The 19531-nt window shown below is 36.9% G+C and overlaps 1 pseudogene; it reads right to left on the minus strand.

Moving 5' to 3' along the window:
• Window positions 1–8260: 8260 nt before the first annotated feature.
• Window positions 8261–10518, minus strand: LOC118837208 (annotated as a pseudogene).
• Between the last annotated feature and the right edge of the window lie 9013 nt (window positions 10519–19531).

Raw genomic sequence — 19531 nt, forward strand, 5'->3', positions numbered from 1 at the left:
GAAGAAGTACTTTATACCAGTTATAAAAATAATATTTCAGAGCTTCTTATCTTGATTTGCTTTATTAATCATGATGCCACTATAAAATATTCCTTGTGGTTATTGTGAGTTAAATATTAGAATCCAATAAAAAGGTTATGTACCCAGAAAGTAGATTTGTAATTGGGGAGTAAAACTAATTGAATATAAGCCCAACAGTGAAAGAGGAAAATTATGAGAAACTTTAATGATGACTTCATAGGCTATTATAAATTTAGTGCCATAATGATGTGACACAATGCCATAGATTTAACATTCCATTAAAGAATTCCAGTTATCTAAGGATGTGAACAAAAGAGATTTAAAGTGATCAGTAAATTAGTATTAGTTCTAAATGGCCTAAAATATATATTAAGCTGTTAACAGGATAGAACCCTTACAGAGAAGATTCATAATGAGAATGTGATCCAGTCACATTTAAAGCTTAATAGTCTAGTTAAAAAGAAGCACATCTAAAAAGCACCTCCAAGAGATACCCGACTGCTAAGACTTTGTCAAAACTGTGTCAGTTCCAGCTTTGTCTACATGTCATAAGTTGCGGGGGTGGTGGGGAAGAGAAGGCTTAGTGGTTTGTATTTCAGGGACTCAGTTAATGCAGAGTCTCCAAGATGATCCTAAAAAGCTAAGACATGATTAGGTGAATCTAGAGGGATTTCAAACTTCACTGGAGGTTCAATGTTGGGTCTAAATTGGCTCCTGTCTCTACTGGGTGCCAGTGGGGTAGTTAGATCTAAGAAGATTCTAAGGAACTTGGAGTGGGCATATCAATTTGATTTAAGCATTTAACTGAGATGCTCGGCTCTCATCACTTGGCAGATGTTGAGAAGTTTCACATTAAAGAGAACAAATTCCATCTCTTCCATTTGGGGAATATATCCTCTCATCAGAAGACACAGTGGTGAAACAGTAAGTCTGCTGCAATGGGGTATAAGATTCAAGGTGTCTCTTCCTCAGAGATGTAGTTGACGAACTACTCCCTCATAGCCCTTCCCCAGCCTCTGCCACTTTGGGCAGAATGGGATGACCCTGACCATTTGAGGCTAAAAGAGGTGGGAAGAGGGAAGCAGGATATTTGGAAGATAACCTAGAATCTGAATAGTTAACCTTTTAGTTAAGGTTAAGAACCCCAACCAGGCAGGACAGAAAACTCTGTAGGGGAAAATTCAGAGACCATACAGCTATCTGCTATCATGAATTCCACTCCCCAGCCTACCAGTAGTTATGAAAAAATGTGGTAGTCACTGGACTTTGAGTACCTTTGGAGGATGAGAGCAGAGTATAAGTGAGGATGAATTAAGAGAGAGTGTGCTATCGATATTGTTATCAACATTATAATAATAAGACAGGAAGTGTGCAAGTGATTTAACTCAGAGACCAAATAAGAATGTTACTGTAAGAAGAAGTTTCCTAGGTTTGGAGCTTATGTTTGGTTTGCTCTCGGTGGTGGTGGGTAGGGGGAACTTTGATGGTGATGGCATGGAGAAAGTGAGTACTGGGACTGGGTGGAGACCATTATGTGTTGATACTGCTTTGAACTCAGAGACTGTGTAGCTCTGAGTAAATGGGGCCTTCCCATGCAGTGATACCAGCATCTGGAGATTGTGCTGCCACACCCAATAATCATATTTCTAAGTCCTCGGTAGTACTATATAAATTAAAATGAGAGTTCTGGGAAAGAAGATGAGGGTCCAGGATGGGAAAGGAAAGGGAGGACCCAGAGCTAGAATTAATGTGATAGCTCTGTTGTGCTTTTATTTGTGGGAACAAAGGTAATCCTTCCTACTTTTCTGTGTGCTTCTGCCAGGAAATCTGGAATGACTTCTGTGTGATAATGGGAAAGTTTCTCTGCCTCTATAGTCTCATTTACCTCATCCATAAACTGAAAAGGGTGGACAAGATTGCTTCCTGCTTTAGCATTCTATGAAGTAAATTCTATGAAGTAAAATCAGAAATTCTATTTTTTTTTGTTTTGTCAGAATGTGTCAACAAATTAGATTTGTGTTTTTCCAATGGAACATTCTATCTCTTTCCTAACTCCATATGATAACTAGCATTTACGTAGTGATTTAAGATTTACAAATATTATCCTGCGTGATCCTCACAACACCTCCAGAAGGTAGGTGTTATTATCTCCACTTTATGGAGAGGAAACTGAGACAAACAGAGCTTAAGTGACTTGCCCAGATTCACATGGCTGGTCTGAAGATGGATTTGAATTCAGATCTTCCTGATTGCATGTCCAGCATTTTATCTATTCTACTACATATTGACTCCAATTGACTTGTTGGTCTCAAATGTTGAGACAAGGGCAATGGGCTTGGGAATAAAAGAACAAAAAAACTGCATTTTTGTTCCAGTTCTGCCATTTAATAGCCAGTTGATTTTGCACAGGTTGATTTACGTCCTTGAGACTCAGCTTCCTGATCCGTAAAATGGGGAAAACATGGTAGCATAGTCCTATATGAATAGTGTCAGGAAAGCAAAAGATCAAAAGATGAGACTCCTCAAGAATCCTAAGGATAAAGAATGGGCTCCCTGCTCAGGATGGATATAGTGAGGACTATATATAGGTGCCCAGGTGATGCTGGGGATAGAGCACTGGACTTGAAATCATAAAGACTGGAGTTCTTGCCTCATACACTTACTAACTGGGAGGTACCTGGTAAGTTATTTAACTTCCCTCATGCTCAATTTCTTCACCTGTCAAACAATGATAATAACAATTCCTTCCAAGGGCTGTCGTGATGACCAAATAAGATCACAACTGTAAAGCACTTTGCGACTTGTAGAAATATTAGCTGTTATTGTTGTTGATAGATCACAGAACTATCCAACAATTATTTTACTTCTGTCTTTTTTTCTACCAGAGAGAATAAATTTTGGACAGGAAAGTACAGATCAAAATTGCTAATATAGATATAAAAGGCGAGATAAGTAAGGAGAAGGTAAGGAGTCACCTGGCTATATTTTGTAATTTCAAGTCACCATGAACTTGAACTACATATCTAATGTGTTGAATGAGCTGATGATTGTGATTGCTGAGATCCTGAGAGTGAAATTTGAAAGGTCATGGAGAATAGGAGAGATGTTATTGGATGGCATAATGTGCTCAAATCACTCAGTTCCACATGATTTTGATTTCCAGATTTTCTTCCCTGCCCCTGCTTCTTCCCTCCACAAGGCAGCATGGAATCCCATATATCTTCTACATATAACTTCACATTAAACTTATTTACACAATAGTCAAGTTGTAAAGGGTAATTATGATCAAAGGAATGAATCATGAGAAAGAAAAAAAGAGAGAAAATGACAAAAGAAAAAAAAAGGAGAACAAACAGTTTGCCTCAATCTGCATTCAGTCTCCATAGTACTTTCTCTGGATGTAGATAGCTCTTTCCATCATGAGTCCTCTGGATTTGTCTTTGAACCTTGTATTGCTGAGAAGAATGAGGTCTATCAAGGTTAGTCATCACAGAATCCACATATCTGTGGTTGTATATAACATTCTCCTAGTTCTGCTCCATTCACTCAGCATTATATCATGTAGGTTTTTTCCAGGTTATTATGAAGTCCATATCTTCCCCATTTCTTATAGCACGATAGTATTCCATTACCTTCCTATACCACAACTTGTTCAGCCATTCCCCAATTGATGGGCATCCCCTTGATTTCCAATTCTTTGCTACTACAAAAAGAGCCACTATAAATATTTTTGTACATATGGGTCCTTTTCCCTCTTGCGTGATCTCTTTGGGATACAACGCTAGAAGTGGTATTGCTGGGTCAAAGGGTATGAACATTTTTATAGGCCTTTGAGCATAGTTCCAAATTGCTCTCTAGAATGGCTGGATCAGTTCACAACTCCACCAGCAATGTAACAGTGTCCCAATTTTCCCACATCCTCTCCAGCATTTATCATTTTCCTGTTTTGTCATTTTAGCCAATCTGACAGGAGAGATGTACCTAAGAGTTGTTTTGATTTGCATTTCTCTAATCAGTAGTGATTTAGAACGTTTTTTTCATATGCCTATGGATATCTTTTATTTCTTCTTCTGAAAACCACTTGTTCATATCTTTTGACCATTTCTCAATTGGGGAATTACTTGTATTCTTATAAATTTGGCTCTGTTCCCTGTATATTTTAGAGATGAGGCCTTTATCAGAGACACTAGTTGTAAAGATTTTCTCCCAATTTTCTGCTTCCCTCCTAATATTTGCTGCATTGGCTTATTTTTATACAAAACTTTTTAATTTAACATAATAAAATTATCCATTTTGCATTTTGTAATGCTCTGTCTCCCTTGTTGTGTCATGCATTCTTTGCTTTTCCATAAATCTGATAGGTAAACTATTCCTTGCTCTCCCAAATTGCTTATAGTATCAGCCTTTATTCCTAAATTGGTGTATGGTGTAAGATGTTGGTCTATGCCCAGTTTCTGCCCTACCATTTTCCAATTTTCCCAGCAGTTTTTGTGAAATAGTGAATTCTTAGCCCAGAAGCTGGATTCTTTGGGTTTATCAAAGATTAGATTGCTATAATCATTGACTACTGCGTCTTGTGTACCTAACCTATTCCACTGATCCATGACTGTATCTTAGCCAGTACCAGGTAGTTTTGATGACTGCTGCTTTATAAAAGCATTACAGTTTAATATCTGGTATGGATAGGCTACTTTCCCTAGCATTTCTTTTCATTGATTCCCTAGATATTCTAGACCTCTTGTTCTTCCAGATGAATTTTGTTATTATTTTATCCAGCTCTGTAAAATAATTTTTGGTAGTTTGATGTGTATGGTCCTGAATAAATAAATTAATTTAGGTAAAATTGTCATTTTTATTATATTAGCTCAGCCTAACCATGAGCAACTGATATTTTTCCCTTTATTTAGATCTGACTTTATTTGTGTGAAAAGTGTTTCATAATTATGTTCATATAGGCCCTGGATTTGTCTTGGCAGATAGACTCCCAAATATTCTATAATGTCCACAGTAAGTTTAAATGGAATTTCTCTTTCCATCTCTTGCTGTTGGGCTTTCTTAGTAATGTATAGGAATGCCAAGGATTTATGTGGGTTTGTTTTATATCCTGCAACTTTACTAAAGTTGCTTATTATTTCAAGTAGTTTTTCACTTGATTCTCTAAATAAATCATCATATCATCTGCAAAAGTGATAATTTAGTTGCTTCTTTGCCTATTCTAATTTCTTCAATTTCTTTTTCTTCTCTTCTTGCTACAGCTAACATTTCTAGTACCAGATTGAATAATGGAGGTGATAATTGACATCCTTGTTTCACTCCTGATCTTATTGGGAATGCATATAGCTTAGCCCCATTACAAATGATGCTTCTTGATGGTTTTAGATAGATGCTATTTATAACTTCAAGGAAGGCTCCATTTATTCCTATGCTTTCTAGTGTTTTAATAGGAATAGGTGTTGTATTTTGTCAAAGGCTTTTTCTGCATCTATTGAGATGATCATATGGTTTCTGCTAGTTTTGTTGTTGATATGTTCAATTATGCTGATAGTTTTCCTAATATTGAACCAATCTTGCATTCCTGGAATAAATCCTACCTGGTCGTAGTGTATTATTCTTGTGATAAGTTGCTGCAATCTTTTTGCTAATATTTTATTTAAAAATTTTGTATCAATAGTCATTAGGGAAATTGGTCTATAATTTTCTTTCTCTGTTTTGACTCTTCCTGGTTCATGTATTAGTACCATATTTGTGTCATAAAAAGAATTTGGTAGGACTCCTTCTTCACCTATTTTCCCAAATAGTCTATAAAGTATAGGAATTAATTGTTTTTTAAATGTTTGATAAAATTCACATGTAAGCCCTGGAGATTTTTTCCTAGGGAGTTCATTGATGGCTTGCTCAATTTCTTTTTCTGAGATGGGGTTATTTAGGAATTTTACTTCCTCTTCTGTCAGCCTGGGCAATTTATTTTTTATAGATATTCATCCATATCCCTAAGGTTGTCAAATTTATGGGCATACAATTGGTCAAAATAATTCCTAATTATTGTTTTAATTTCCTCTTCCATGGGGATGAATTTACCCTTTTCATTTTTGATACTGGTAATTTGATTTTATTCTTTTTTTAATTAAATTGACCTAAGGTTTATCAATTTTGTTGGTTTTTTCATAAAACCAGCTCTTGGTTTTACTTGTTAATTTGATAGTTGTCTTGATTTCAATTTTATTAATCTCTCCTTTGATTTTCAGTGTTTCTAATTTGGTATTTAAATGGGGATTTTCAATTTGTTCTTTTTCTAGCTTTTTCAGTTGCATGACCAATTCTTTGATCTCCTTTTTCTCTATTTTATGCATGTAAGCATTTAGAGATATAAAACTTTCCCTAAGAACTGTTTTTGCTGCATCCCATAAATTTAGGTACATTGTCTCATTATTGTCATTCTCTTGGATGAAGTTATTAATTGTTTCTATGATTTGTTCTTTGGCCCACTCACTCTTTACAATTAAATTATTTAGTTTCCAATTAATTTTTAGCTTATTTTTCCATGGTTCTTTATTGCAAATAAGTTTTATTGCATCATGATCTGAAAAAGGATGCTTTGACTACTTCTGCCTTTCTGCACTGGATTGTGAGGTTTTTATGCCCTAGTACATGGTCGGTTTTTGAGTATGTGCCATGTACTGCTGAGAAAAAAAGTATATTCCTTTTTATCCCCATTCAGTTTTCTCCAGAGGTCTATCATATCTGCCTTTTCTAAAATTCTATTTGCCTCCTTAACTTCTTTCTTGTTTATTTTGAGGTTAGATTTATCAAGTTCAGAGAGGGGGAGGTTGAGGTCTCCTACTAGTATGGTTTTGCTGTCTATTTCTTCCTGTAACTCCCTTAACTTCTCCTCTAAGAATTTGCATGCTATACCACTTGGTGCATATATGTTAAATAATGATATTGCTTCATTGTTTAGGTTTCAGTTTGTCCTTGTGTTCTGAGCACCTAGCACAGTGCCCATCACATAGTAGGTAGGACCTTAATAAATGCTATAAATACTTGTTGATTGATTGTTTACCTAAAATTCAGGAAACTATTTGACAAGTATCTAATGATATCCTTATGAACAAAATAGAAAGATAGTACCAGAACACAGTAAAATTAAGCAGATTCAGAGTTTGTTGAATTCTGATTGAGCACCAAAATAATCCTTAATGGGTTGAAGTTAACAAGAAAAATGGCCCTAGTGCTATATCCCAAGTATGTGGCCTTGCCTTTGTGTTAGTTCATATTTTTGTAAATGAAGCAAATAAAGTAATAAGTGACATGCTTAACAAGTCTGCAGATACCAAAAAGTTGGGAGGGGTAACTCATATGTTTTATTACAGTTAGGATCCAAAAATATTTTTGTTTTGTCTCATTTTAATGTAACATTTTAAATAATTTTATTATTTCAATGCAGGTACATGTCTATATTAATATACAATTTTAGCTATTACATATATACATATATGTAGTGTATACATATATAAATATATACATACATGTATATACATATATGTAATGTATGCATTTATATAATATGTATATATCTTATAAATGAATAAATGTTTGAGTGAGTGAGTGAAAAAATGATTAAGCCTTAACTATGTGCTAAGCACCATACTAAAGACTAAGCAAGCTATTAATGCTAAGCACCTGTACCTAAGCAAGGATTCAAGCAAGTAAAGGAATCCCTGTGATCAAGAATTTTATATTCTTATTTTTTGAGAGTTCTTATAGTTTTTAATGAGAACAAAAGCAGCAAGACACAGTGGACCAAGCTCTACTTATTAGCTGTGTGACCATGAGCAAATCACTTAACCTCTCTGGGTCTCAAGCAAATATCTAAGTTCAGAATTTCTGCCTTAGTAGAGGGAGTGCCCTCTGCAAGCCATATTTAAATAGATACATGTACTTTCAGGATACAAAAGTTAAGTCTATTAAACCAACTATCTAGTCTTTGAATATTGTAAATCTCTTTACGACATATATGATGATTGTCTGCTATTATATTGTCTGCTATTATAGTCTTCACACAGTAGTCTAATCTTATTTGGTCTGCAAATTGCAATTAGGTAGGTACACAATGATGCAGGTTACTAGCCAAGCTTTAGCACATAGAGGGTTGCTACGGAAGGAGTGGCATCATATGAAGCAGATTCATTTGCTGTTGAGTGATAGAAAGATGAGGCTGGCATCAAACTGGTCCCAGGCCTCAAATCCCCAAATAGTTGTTCATCTTGCTCAAAGCATCTCACACTGTATTCAGATCACTTCGGAGGTCCTGGACTACATTCTCAATACTCCTAGTATCCTTCAGTATTTCAATGCTCTCATCCTTTCCTTTGCTTCTTCAAAACTTTCAGAAACAAAGTAGGCTTCCTGAAAGGTGGTAATAAGGCATTCCTGCAGGCAAGTTGTCTTTGGGTCAAATGCTTTCACACAGGCCTTGTCAGTGCATGCTTTAGCTCTCCAATGGAGGAAAGGAGCCCCATAGGCTCGAAGCTGCCCTTCTTCTTTGCAAAGTCCAAACTCAATGGTAAAGAAATAGCATGTGGCAAGCTTCTGAACATCTTCATCAGAGGCTCCCAGGGAGGCCAGGCCTATTTCTTGTGAGAACTGAGCAAACTTAGAATCAGCAAGTAGGGAGACATTTCCCAGGAGTTCATGACATGTATCTGGTTCTGGGGTGTAGAGTGGGTCAGAGCCATGTCTAACATACTGAGTACAGTGGAACACTCTATAAGTCAATCCAGCTAGAAAGTCTCAAGGGGAAAGGTACCCAGCCACCGGTCTCACAGCAAAGCCAGATCTTTCTTTCAAAAAGATGGAGACATCTTCGAGTTGGGGCACATTGTCTTCTCTGTAGCCACAGTATTTCGTCAACAAGGGGAGGTTTTTCAAATACTCTCAGCAAGCATGAGTAGGATAGAGTTTGGTGAGCTCTCTGAATACAACTTCCCAAGTTCTAGTCACTTCTTCTGTATATTCCACTCTGGGGATGGGCTGGCAATATTTATAACTCATGGCCACGTCCACGAAATACTTTGTTCTCTGTCGATAGATATTGTCCTTAAATCCTGGGTGATCTGCATCCAGCTCTGAGCCATACATGAGAACTCGGTGAGAACATTTGTCTAATTCAGCAATCTTCCAGGGAAACCACAATACATCCTCTAGGTCTTCCTCCTCCGTCCAAATATTCTCTGGTGCATTCAGGGTCACAATGGTGGTTTGAAATTTCAGCAACTGAATGAGCTCATTAAATTCTCTCTTACTGCAGTCACAGTCCACGAAGATTTCTACTTCAGAACTTCTTCGCCTGGATTTCCTAGACTCGATGTGGACCATGTTCACATGCTTTTCCTGAAAGAGCCTTAAGGCTTTTATCAATTCACCATCTTCATTTTTCAAAGAAAACACCACTGCAGTCTTTCCGCTTTCCCCAGCACCTTCATTCTTGCCACTATGCTTGTTGTCTTTCTTATCATCATTTGCTCTGTTCAGATCTAGGTTCAGCCCGGGAGCTCAGAACAAGGGCTGGCCCAGAAGTTTATATTCTTATGAAAAAGATCTGGACAGTTTAAAGTATTGGTCCAAATGAGATAGATTAAAGCTTGATAGTGGTAAATACAAAGCCTCCATATGTGTTCCAAAATTCAACTCCCAAGTGTAGAGTGATGGAGCTGTGACTAGATAACTAGTTCCCTGAAAAAAAGTTCTGGAACTTTTAGATGTTTTCAAGCTCAGTACAAGTCAACAGGGTGATATCCCAACCAAAAAGGTACCACGTTAAAAGAATTATTGTATGAATTGAATCAACAAGCATTTAATAAGCACCTCCTATACAACAGGCACTGTGCTAAGCAAGGGGCATACAGACAAAAATAACAGCAATAATAAGTCTATTCTCAAGGTGCTCCCAAACTGATGGAGGATACAACACATAATTAACTAGATACTAACAAAATATACACATGATAAGTTGGAGAAAATCCCAGAGAATTATTGATAAGACAGGTTGAAAGAAATAGAGATGTTTGGCCTGGAGAAAAGACAATTAAGGGCTCAATGAGGGGCGGTCATGAGGAAGAGGAACAGGTATGTTATGCTTATCCCCAAAGACAAAATTTGAGCCATAAATTTGAGCATTGTAAGTTTCAGAGAGGAATATTTGGGCTTTAATATAAGGCAAATCTTTTTAACAGTTGGATTAATCTAAATATGGATCTAGATGCCTTAAACGATGGTAGGCTCTCCCTCACTGGAGGTCTTCAAATACAAATTGGATGATGACTTGTTGGAAATGTTGGTATTTTGTTGAAGAGATTTTTGCTCATATATGGGTTTGTGTAGATGGCTTCTGAAGTCCCTCACACCTCTGAAATTCTTTGATTCAGTATATAGCTTTATTTTTACTGTCTTCTTCACTGGACTTCCCTGAGAATCAAAGGAGACAATGAATGTGAACATATTCGCTAACTTATTAGACACTGTATAAATGTAAACTACTAGTGGTAGCCATGTGTTTCCCCAGTCCCTGAGTTTGAGGTGCTTACAAGCTAAAAGACAAAACTCATATAAAAATATGCTTCTCTTGATCAGCAAGAACACTATTAAGAAAAAGAAACCATTTTAAACTATGTAACTGGAGAGTGGTTCCAAGGTAAGTAAAGGCTGTGCTAAAACTCTCTAGAATCAAAGTTTTCATTTCTGTTACTTCTGCCACATGACCCTAGGGCCTCCTTCATTCTCTCTCCATCTTTTTTTTTCAAAAATTCATTTACTTATTTATTTGTTAACTTTCTTTTTTTTTTGGTTTTAAGTTCCAAAATCTCTCCCTCTCTTCTTCCTGTCCTTTCCCCACCCACTGAAAATGCAAGCGATATATCCAACTATACATGTGAAATCATGCGAAATTGATTTCCTTATTAGCCATATCACAAAAACCCAAAGGAAAATAAAGTAAGAAAGTTATATTTCAATTTGCACTCAGAGTTCATCAATTCTCTCTCTGGAGGTGGATAACATTTTGATCAGAGCAGCTAAGTCTTTCACAGTTGGTCAACATTGCCATATTGCTGTTACTGTGTACCATGATCTGGTTCTGCTCAGTTCACTTTGCCTCAGTTCATATAGGTCTTTACATGATTTTTCTGAAACCATCCCCATATCATTTCTTATAGCATAATATTATTCCATCACAATTATAAGCCACAACTTGTTCAGTCATTCCCTAACTGATGGGAATCCTCTCAATTTCTGATTGTTTGTTACCACAGAAAGAACTGGTATAAATATTGTGGTAAATACAGGTCCTATTTCACTCTGAAGGATTATATTTAGCGTAGTTTGCTTGTAATCTTAGCTTCTCTGCCTTTGGGAATATCATATTGCAAGACCTCTGTTCTTTTAATGTGGAAGCTGCTAAATCTTGTTTAATGCTGACTATGGCTCTGTGATACTTGAATTGTTTCTTTCTGGATCCTTGTAATAGTTTCTTCTTGACATGGGATCACTAGAATTTAGCTATAATATTCCTGGGAGTTTTCATTTTGGGCTGGCTTTCAGAAGGTGATCAGTGGAGTCTTTCAATTTCTGTTTTACCCTCTGAATCTAAGACATCAGGCCAGATTTCCTTATAATTTCTTGAAATATGATGCTTGAGCTCTTTTTTTGATCATGGCTTTCAGGAAATCCAATTATTCTTAAATGATTTCCTCATTTGTTTTCCAGGTCAGTTGATTTTCTAATGAGATATTTCACATTTTCTTCTATTTTTCATTATTTTTATTTTGTTCTATTATTTCTTGATATTTCATGAAGTCATTACCTTCCACTTCCCAATTCTAACTTTTTAAAAAAATTATTTTCCTCAGTTAGAGTTTGTATCTCTTTTTTTCAATTTGGCCTATTCTTCTTTTTAAGGAATTCCTTTCTTTAGTGAATTTTTGTGCCTCATTTATCATTAGGGCAATTCTGTTTTTTAAGGTGTTATTTTCTTCACTATTTTTTTTGCCTCTTTTTGCCAAGCTATTAAATTTCTTTTCATAATTTTCTTGCATCACTCTTTTCCCTATTTTTCCTCTACCACTCCTCCCCCCTCTTACTCTGTTCCAAGAATGCTTGTGGGGCTTGTGTCCAATTAGAATTTTCTTTGAGGTTTTGCTTTATAGCTATTTTCACATTGTTATCTTCTGGTGAGTTAATGTCTTGATCTTCCCTACTACTATAATAACTTTTTTCTGGTCAAGTTCTTTTTTTTGTTGTTTGCTCATTTTTTAAACCAATTTCTTAACTTTGAATTTTATGTTAAAGTTGGGCTCTGCACCCTTGGGAGTATGGAACATTGTCTCAAGCTGCAGGTTTTTTTGGGTAACTGTTTTCCAAGGTAGTTTTTGGGGTCTGCTTGTTTTTTGTGCTTTCAAGGGGTTTGATCTGAGGAGAGGTATGGTGTGGTCTTTACTCAAGAAGGATTCCTGCTCCCCTACAACCAGAAATGCTAATGTTCCTCTCTGCCTTGGAACTTTGGCCAGGGCCCTTGCTCCCTTGAGACTGAACAAAAGCATTTCCCTTCTCTCTGGAACTATGACCCAGAACTGTGTATGGGTAATAGAGTTGCCAGTTAGCACCAGCTGTACCTAGTGCCAGTTCAAGGTCCCCTGTAATCTCTTTCTTATCAGTACTCTGACTCCCTTACCAATTTTGGGCTGAGAGTTCCTGAAGCTGTTGATGATACTCTTCCCATCATCTCCAAGGCCAGGAGCTACCGCTGCTGCTGAGTGCACTCCTGTCTGGCTCTCATCTCACAGTCACAGACTTCTGCCAACCTCTTAAGCTGTGCTAGGCTAGAATAATGTCCTTCCCTGATCTTTTGTTGGCTCTGCCACTCTAAAATTTGATTTGAGCCATTAATTTAAAGTTATTTGGAGGGAAATTTCAGGAGAGTTCAGCTGGGTTGCTGCCTTTCCTCTGTCCCCTTGGCTCTGCCTCTCATATGCTCCATTTCCCTATTCTGAATTAAAGGAGAATATAATGAAACAGTGGCTTGCAGACCAATATACTTCATTTATGAAAATGACCTAGTGATTGGTGTTTCCTAGCAATGAGAAAATGACTAAATGAGCAAAACTTCAAAGTAACCAAGGCTTAAATGTCTTTCTTAAATGTAATTGACTTGAATATCTTAAAAACAATGACAATGAAATATTAAGTTGGTTATCCTTTTGGAGGTCATCAACTCCAGCCTCTTCCCATTCATCCCCCAAAGTTCTAGATCAAAGATCCTGCGAGATTTTCCCTCATAATTATGCTCTATCCCTAATGAAGAAATCTTACCATGCCATTTAGGTACATTGTACATATTAAAAAGGGTTCATCAAAAGCCCTGTCAAGTTGCCTAAAATATTTGTCCAGTTTGACATTTTGGCCTCTCATCCTTTAGTCAGCTGCCATAGATTAGTAGTTTGAGATGAAAAAGAAGATCAAATTTCAAGTATACAGAAATAGGAAAGTGCCTTATTTACTTTTTAGTCTTTCCACAAGCTTTTTGCCAAAACCTAAAGTTCTTCTTCAAAAAATGAATGCTTTTATGATAAAGTATATTCTATGTAAATTGTTCTAATGAAAACTTAGACACTGCCAGATGTCATGGAGATTAATTGCTTCATAATGGATATGATGAAAGTGAAGGCTAATGTCTTCACTGGATTTTCTGTACGTAGGGTAATGTGAAAATTGGTAGAAATAGCTAATTTGGCAGGGCCTATCCTGATTTTAGGAGTGGGTGCGTCCAAACAAAGCCACAGATTCATAAAATCATGAAGAGACTCAGATTAAAGACTTCATATAATGTTGGCACTGGAAGAGACTTTTGGGAACAGATAGAGCATTTCTCTCATTCTACTGATGAGAAAACTGAGGTTCATAGAGTTTAAATGAGTACTTCAAAGTCATGTGGTTTCTAAGTAGAACAATCAGGCTAGTATGACACTAAGGCCAGTGTACTTACCTCAAAAGTTAACATGTCCAAACCTTTAGTGCAGCAGGAATCTCTTTAAAACATCCCTGACCAAATGGCCATACTGTCTCTTCTTGAGGACCTCCAGTCCTGGGAAACTTTCTTCTTCCTGAAGAAGCCTCTCCTACTTTGGAAGCAGAGTATTTTTAGGGACTTCTGTTTCCCTGAAATACTTCTCCTTGTAACTACTGACCCCACTTCTTTGCTCTGTCAAAACTACCTTGTATCTATTTTAGATATAACTACACAGTTTAATATTATCTCTGCAGGCTAGACTATAAGCTCTTTGAAGACAAGGACTGCTTCAATTTTTATCTCTCTGCTCCCCAGAGACTGGTAGATTGTGAGCTCTTTAAAGGTAGGTACTGTCTTCTGTCTCTTTACATATCCCTAGCACCCAGAACTGTGCCTGTTTATTGCATGATTGATTGCTGGTACAAGGCCTTGGCATAGAGTAGTTAAGAAATGCTTGTTGCTTGATAAATTGAATAACGACTCATTGTGCATCCCTAATAGAATGTAAGCTCTATGAGGCCAGGGAAAGTCTTTTTTTTTAATATCACCAGTACTTAGCACAGTGCTTGATACAAACAAATTCTTCATGCTTTTTATTCATTCATTTGTGCTGCATTTAAATGAAGTCACAGTATGAAAGTTTAATGGAGTTAATCACAAGACTTAACTATATTTAAAAGGAATAAAATAAAATGTATTAAAACAACTCCTACATAGTCTGTGTGTCCTCAGCTCCATTCAAATTTAAGCAGCCCCAAACTAGTCTTTGGGTACACCCAAACAATGGAGTTCCAGGGACAAGCTTGGTATTTGTTCTAGACTCAGAATTCCCCTTCACCCTCTCCAAGTGGGAATGAGCAAATGATTTCCCACCCCAATCCTGTTCCACCTACCCACCTTCTAGACTGTCAATGTCAAGTCACTTGAGGGAACTCAGATGTCTTCCTCTCTCTGGAATTTCTACTTGGTTTCTTAGTTCCATTTTAAGAAGAATAGTTCATATTTGAATAGTACTTTAATGTTTGCTCTGCATTTGACAAATATTATCCACATCTTTTGGATAAGAAAACAGATTCAGAGAAATTAAGTGAGTAACCCATGGTCACATAAATAATAAATGTCAGAATTTGAATCCAGGTTTCCTCTAACTCTAGGGACAGGGCTGTTTCTACCTTACCATGACTGCCCATGTGAGATTATTTTCTTAAGGAATTCAGAGGTTGCAATGACTAGGGCAGTGCCTTGCACAAAGTACTTGCTTGGTAAATGTTAGCTTAATTTGATCAGATTAATTAGTTTTCCCTTCCCCTTAAGTACTGTAACAAGGGGGTTTGGGAACCATGGCTCTGGGGCTGACCAAATAGCTGTGATATCAGGACGACTACATTGAAAGTCAATATTCCGATGCTTTCTGTGTTCTGTGTTCTGTAAAGTCTCATTAGAGACAGAGGATACATTAAGATTTTTTAAAGTTTTTGCTTTAATCTCTACTCTCTACCTATTTTTAAAAATGGAAAGTAAACAAGATAGAAGTGGTAGGGTAGGATATCCATTGACTCTCAAGGTATAAGAAGTTCTCTTTTATCAATTTCACAGTTCAGTTGAAATCGGGAAACATCATTTCAAGTTCTAGAACCTTTTTCCTCTCTCTAAAAAGAACTAAACCAGTGAGGTGAATGATACCTTTCTGAGGCCATAATTAAAATGGAACTAAATTATTTTAAAGTTCAAATAATTAAAATTGAGTGAAGGTCAAAATCACTTAAATGGACAACCCATACCTCTCTTTCTTTACAGATGCCATTGATTGATGTATCTTCAAGCATTTTTATAATTAGATGGCCTTTGAAAATAATAGAAACATAATACCAACACTAATGTCTCGTCAATATACATCTCAGCAGTCACAATTCTTTAGGGTGAATGTGTTTGGGCCATGCAAATGTGTATGGCTCATTTCTTTAAGCCCTCTTCCTAATTCTTTCCCTGATTTCCTATATGATACAAAAAAAGGTCACTAATAGATTTGGGTTTTTTAGGGATTACTTGTGTTTCCCAAGAGTTCATGGATGTGGCATTAGTGTAAAAGGCTTTAAATTCCAATTTGAAGGGCTACAATTCTAAGAAAAGAGGATATTTACATATTTCATTATGACTAGTCCAGAAATGTGTAGTACTTTGCTGCAGTTAAAACAGCTGCAGGATTTCATTGCAGATTCAACTATATTCTTTTCTGAGATCCCTTGGGATGAAGGGTGCTTTCTTTTAACGGAAATTGCAAAATTCAAGCAGCCTTCAGCTAATTCAGGACAATAAAAGTTGTTGGGATCATAAAAATCACAGTTGTTGGTATCTGCAAACCATCTTAGAGCAACATCTTTTCCTAATTTATCTCTATTGCAAATCTCTCTGTCCTGTTTTTTCTCTTAGAAGCAAGCATGAAATACCTCATTGTTGGGAAATTCTGGAGACACTCAATGAAATAGGATTTTGAAGCTGGAGGGTATTTTAGAGACCAACAATTCCAATCCCTTTGTTTTACAGATGTGGAAATTGAGGCACACTGCCTTATCCAAGGTAATATGGTTAGTTCCTGGCAAATCTAAAACTTGGAACCAGGTCCCCTCACTCCCAATCCATTTTTATAATAATTTCAATACTTTTCCCCACAAATAGTATGGGGAACTGAGAGCAGCAGGTGTTCTTGCCAATGACATAAGATCTCATTTCAAATTTTAATAGTGTGGTGGCCAGGAAACTGGATGTGGTAATTTGTGGCATTTCCTGTCCATTTACTTTTAGCTTCTCAAAGAAACCCATAATAGCTTACACTTGCCCAGTAACTCTTAGCCAATAACCTCAAAGAAATATTTTGTCCACTTTCCATGAGAAGAGTGGTACAGGGTTGGTTGGAAAACATGCCCAAGGTCAGACATCTCATCCTTGGACCAACCAAGAAGGAGAACTTGAGATTCTTGATTCTGGACTCCTATTATCAGATCTCTAGATGACAACATACTTTCCTACCCTCTTTCCAAGAAGCCAAGTCATGTTGGGACACTGAGTGAATTCTGTTATTTTTATTCATCTATAATAAGGTTACCTTCATTAATTATTTTTTTCTTTAAAAATATCCCTTTTTGTCCCAAGGAAAAGTTTTGTAAACTATGAAGTTTGTACAGCGGAAGCCTTACAGACTATACACAGGATGTTGAGAATCAGTGCATCAGGAATTGTGGCTTCTTTCCTTTTTTCTGTGCTGAGTGTTATGATTCATACTTTTCTAAACCAAAGGTATGTAAAAAATGTACCTATGTGTGATGGGGCACTGATACTGTTGATGGATGTTTATTGCTCTAAACACACCCAAAATCCACTGAAGAAGAGAACCAGGCAATAAAAGGATAATTCTAAAGAACAAATAATTGTCTTTAATTAGTATAATTGAACACTGAAGACAGACCTTCTCAATTTTTAGCAACAATGGTAGCAAACTTCGAATCTACCATTTCTCTCATTTAACTATGCAAGTCCAGAAATGTGGCAAGTGAGCTCCTTAATTAAGGTAGGAATTACTTAAAATATGTGCTGCAATGGGTGGTAGGTTTCTTTGTTTTCTTTTTGTATTGCCTCCTCTGTCAGAAAACCTCAAGGGAATAAGTTAAAACCCTTGCCTTAATGCCGCTCACCCTTTATTCTTTTTAGAGATGAATCAGGTATGTATCTTCTTCTTCCTTAAAACTAAGCATAACAACTCACGTTTCTCTAGCACATTGTTGCTTATAAAGAACCTTCCTCACACAACTCTGTGAGAAAACCAAAACATTTTCTAAAGGCTACTGCACTTCTGCCTTCTTTCCTTTACTAGTGGGGACACTGAAAGTAGGATTTTATAGATTATTCTAGTAAGTCAAAAGATGATGTCCATCAGCTTTCAACCTCTGGGGTCCTGCAGTTGGTATCAAACTACATACCTGCTATTTGATGTTGGGCAAGTCTCTTCACCTCCCCAGGACTCAGTTTCTTCAACTGTAAAATGAAGGGGTTGGGCAAGATGACCTCTGAGATGCTTTCTAGCTCTAGACCTGAGATTCTTGATCTATGGTTATAGAAGTTAGACTCAAAAAGAGTCTGAGAGTAAACATGTTATACTAGTAACTGTCTAAAATGCAAATTTCTGTAGCAAAGGATTCTCTATCAGGCTTGGTAAATAAACTTCTCTATTCCATTGTCTGACTAAAAACAGGTACATGCAGTCATGAGACATGCCTTGGGGGGTGTAGGCTTTCTACCTTAAGAGTACAATGCCACATTTATGACTCTGTGAGTCCACTCAGGGACTTCAGTTAGACCAGAAGCATGTATAGGTTACTTGCCTTCACAATTTCCTCTTTCCAGTGCCTATGACTTAAAAAAAAACCAGGGTGGGGGGAGTGAAGCACATTGAAAGCTTTCCATAACACCAGTTTGGGAAGCTATCAGTATCATTGACTTACAGGCTGCCTGTGGTCTACCAAAATGCACTAACACACAATGACTCACACTTTCTGCAAGTCAGGCCTCCCTGCCCAGTAGGTAGTGTATGTGAACATCAGGAGGGGGAATGGAAGGAGAGAAATACTTTATAATAAGATTTAACTGTATTTTAAAAAACCTCAACAAGCCCCCAGGGAAGTAAGAAGGCTAGCTGTCCATTCCAGGATGGCAAGAAACAGAGAGAGGGTAAATTGATTCATCCCCAAACTGGAAGATTGAGGCTATTCCATTCCTTTAATTAGGAACAAATGATTCCCAACTTCTCTATCCTTCTTTGGAGTCTGCCAGTTAACAACATTCATGGAACACCATCTGTTCATGGAGAACTTTTCAGAGGCTACAATCCACTTCCTTATTAGGTACCTTCCCATCCAAGAACTGGAAGTCTGGGACACTGGACTAGGAAAGCAATAAAAAGAGCCCTGAAGTAGGGAACTTAAATGCTACTTCTGTCCTTGCCGCTTACTACTGTAATTTGTTGGACACTATTCTTTGTTAAATTGGTCAAATGTGGACATTGGAAAAGATGGCATTTAAGGGCCCTTGAGCCACAGCTCCCACAGCACCGCAGGGGATAGAATGTTTGAAGATCTGAGTTTAATCCTGCCTTTTTCACTTCACAGTTATGTGACACTGGGCAGGTCACTTACCTTCTTTCAGACTCGGTTTTCTCATCTGAAAATGGGGATAATAGCACTTTTCTCATGGGGTTGTTATAAGGATAAAAAGAGATAACATGTATAAAATATTTTGAAAACTTGAAAGTGCTACAAAGATGGGTAGCTGTTATTACTCTATATTCTTACGTTTGATTCTCTGTACTTAACTTTAATCCGTGGCCAGAATTTCTCGTTTTACGATGTCAGCAAACTTCTAATCTCAGTCAGAAGTATAACAAAAGAGCTCTAACCTCTA

The sequence above is a fragment of the Trichosurus vulpecula genome, chromosome 1 (genome assembly GCF_011100635.1).
Source record: "Trichosurus vulpecula isolate mTriVul1 chromosome 1, mTriVul1.pri, whole genome shotgun sequence".
In the NCBI taxonomy this organism is placed as follows: domain Eukaryota; kingdom Metazoa; phylum Chordata; class Mammalia; order Diprotodontia; family Phalangeridae; genus Trichosurus; species Trichosurus vulpecula.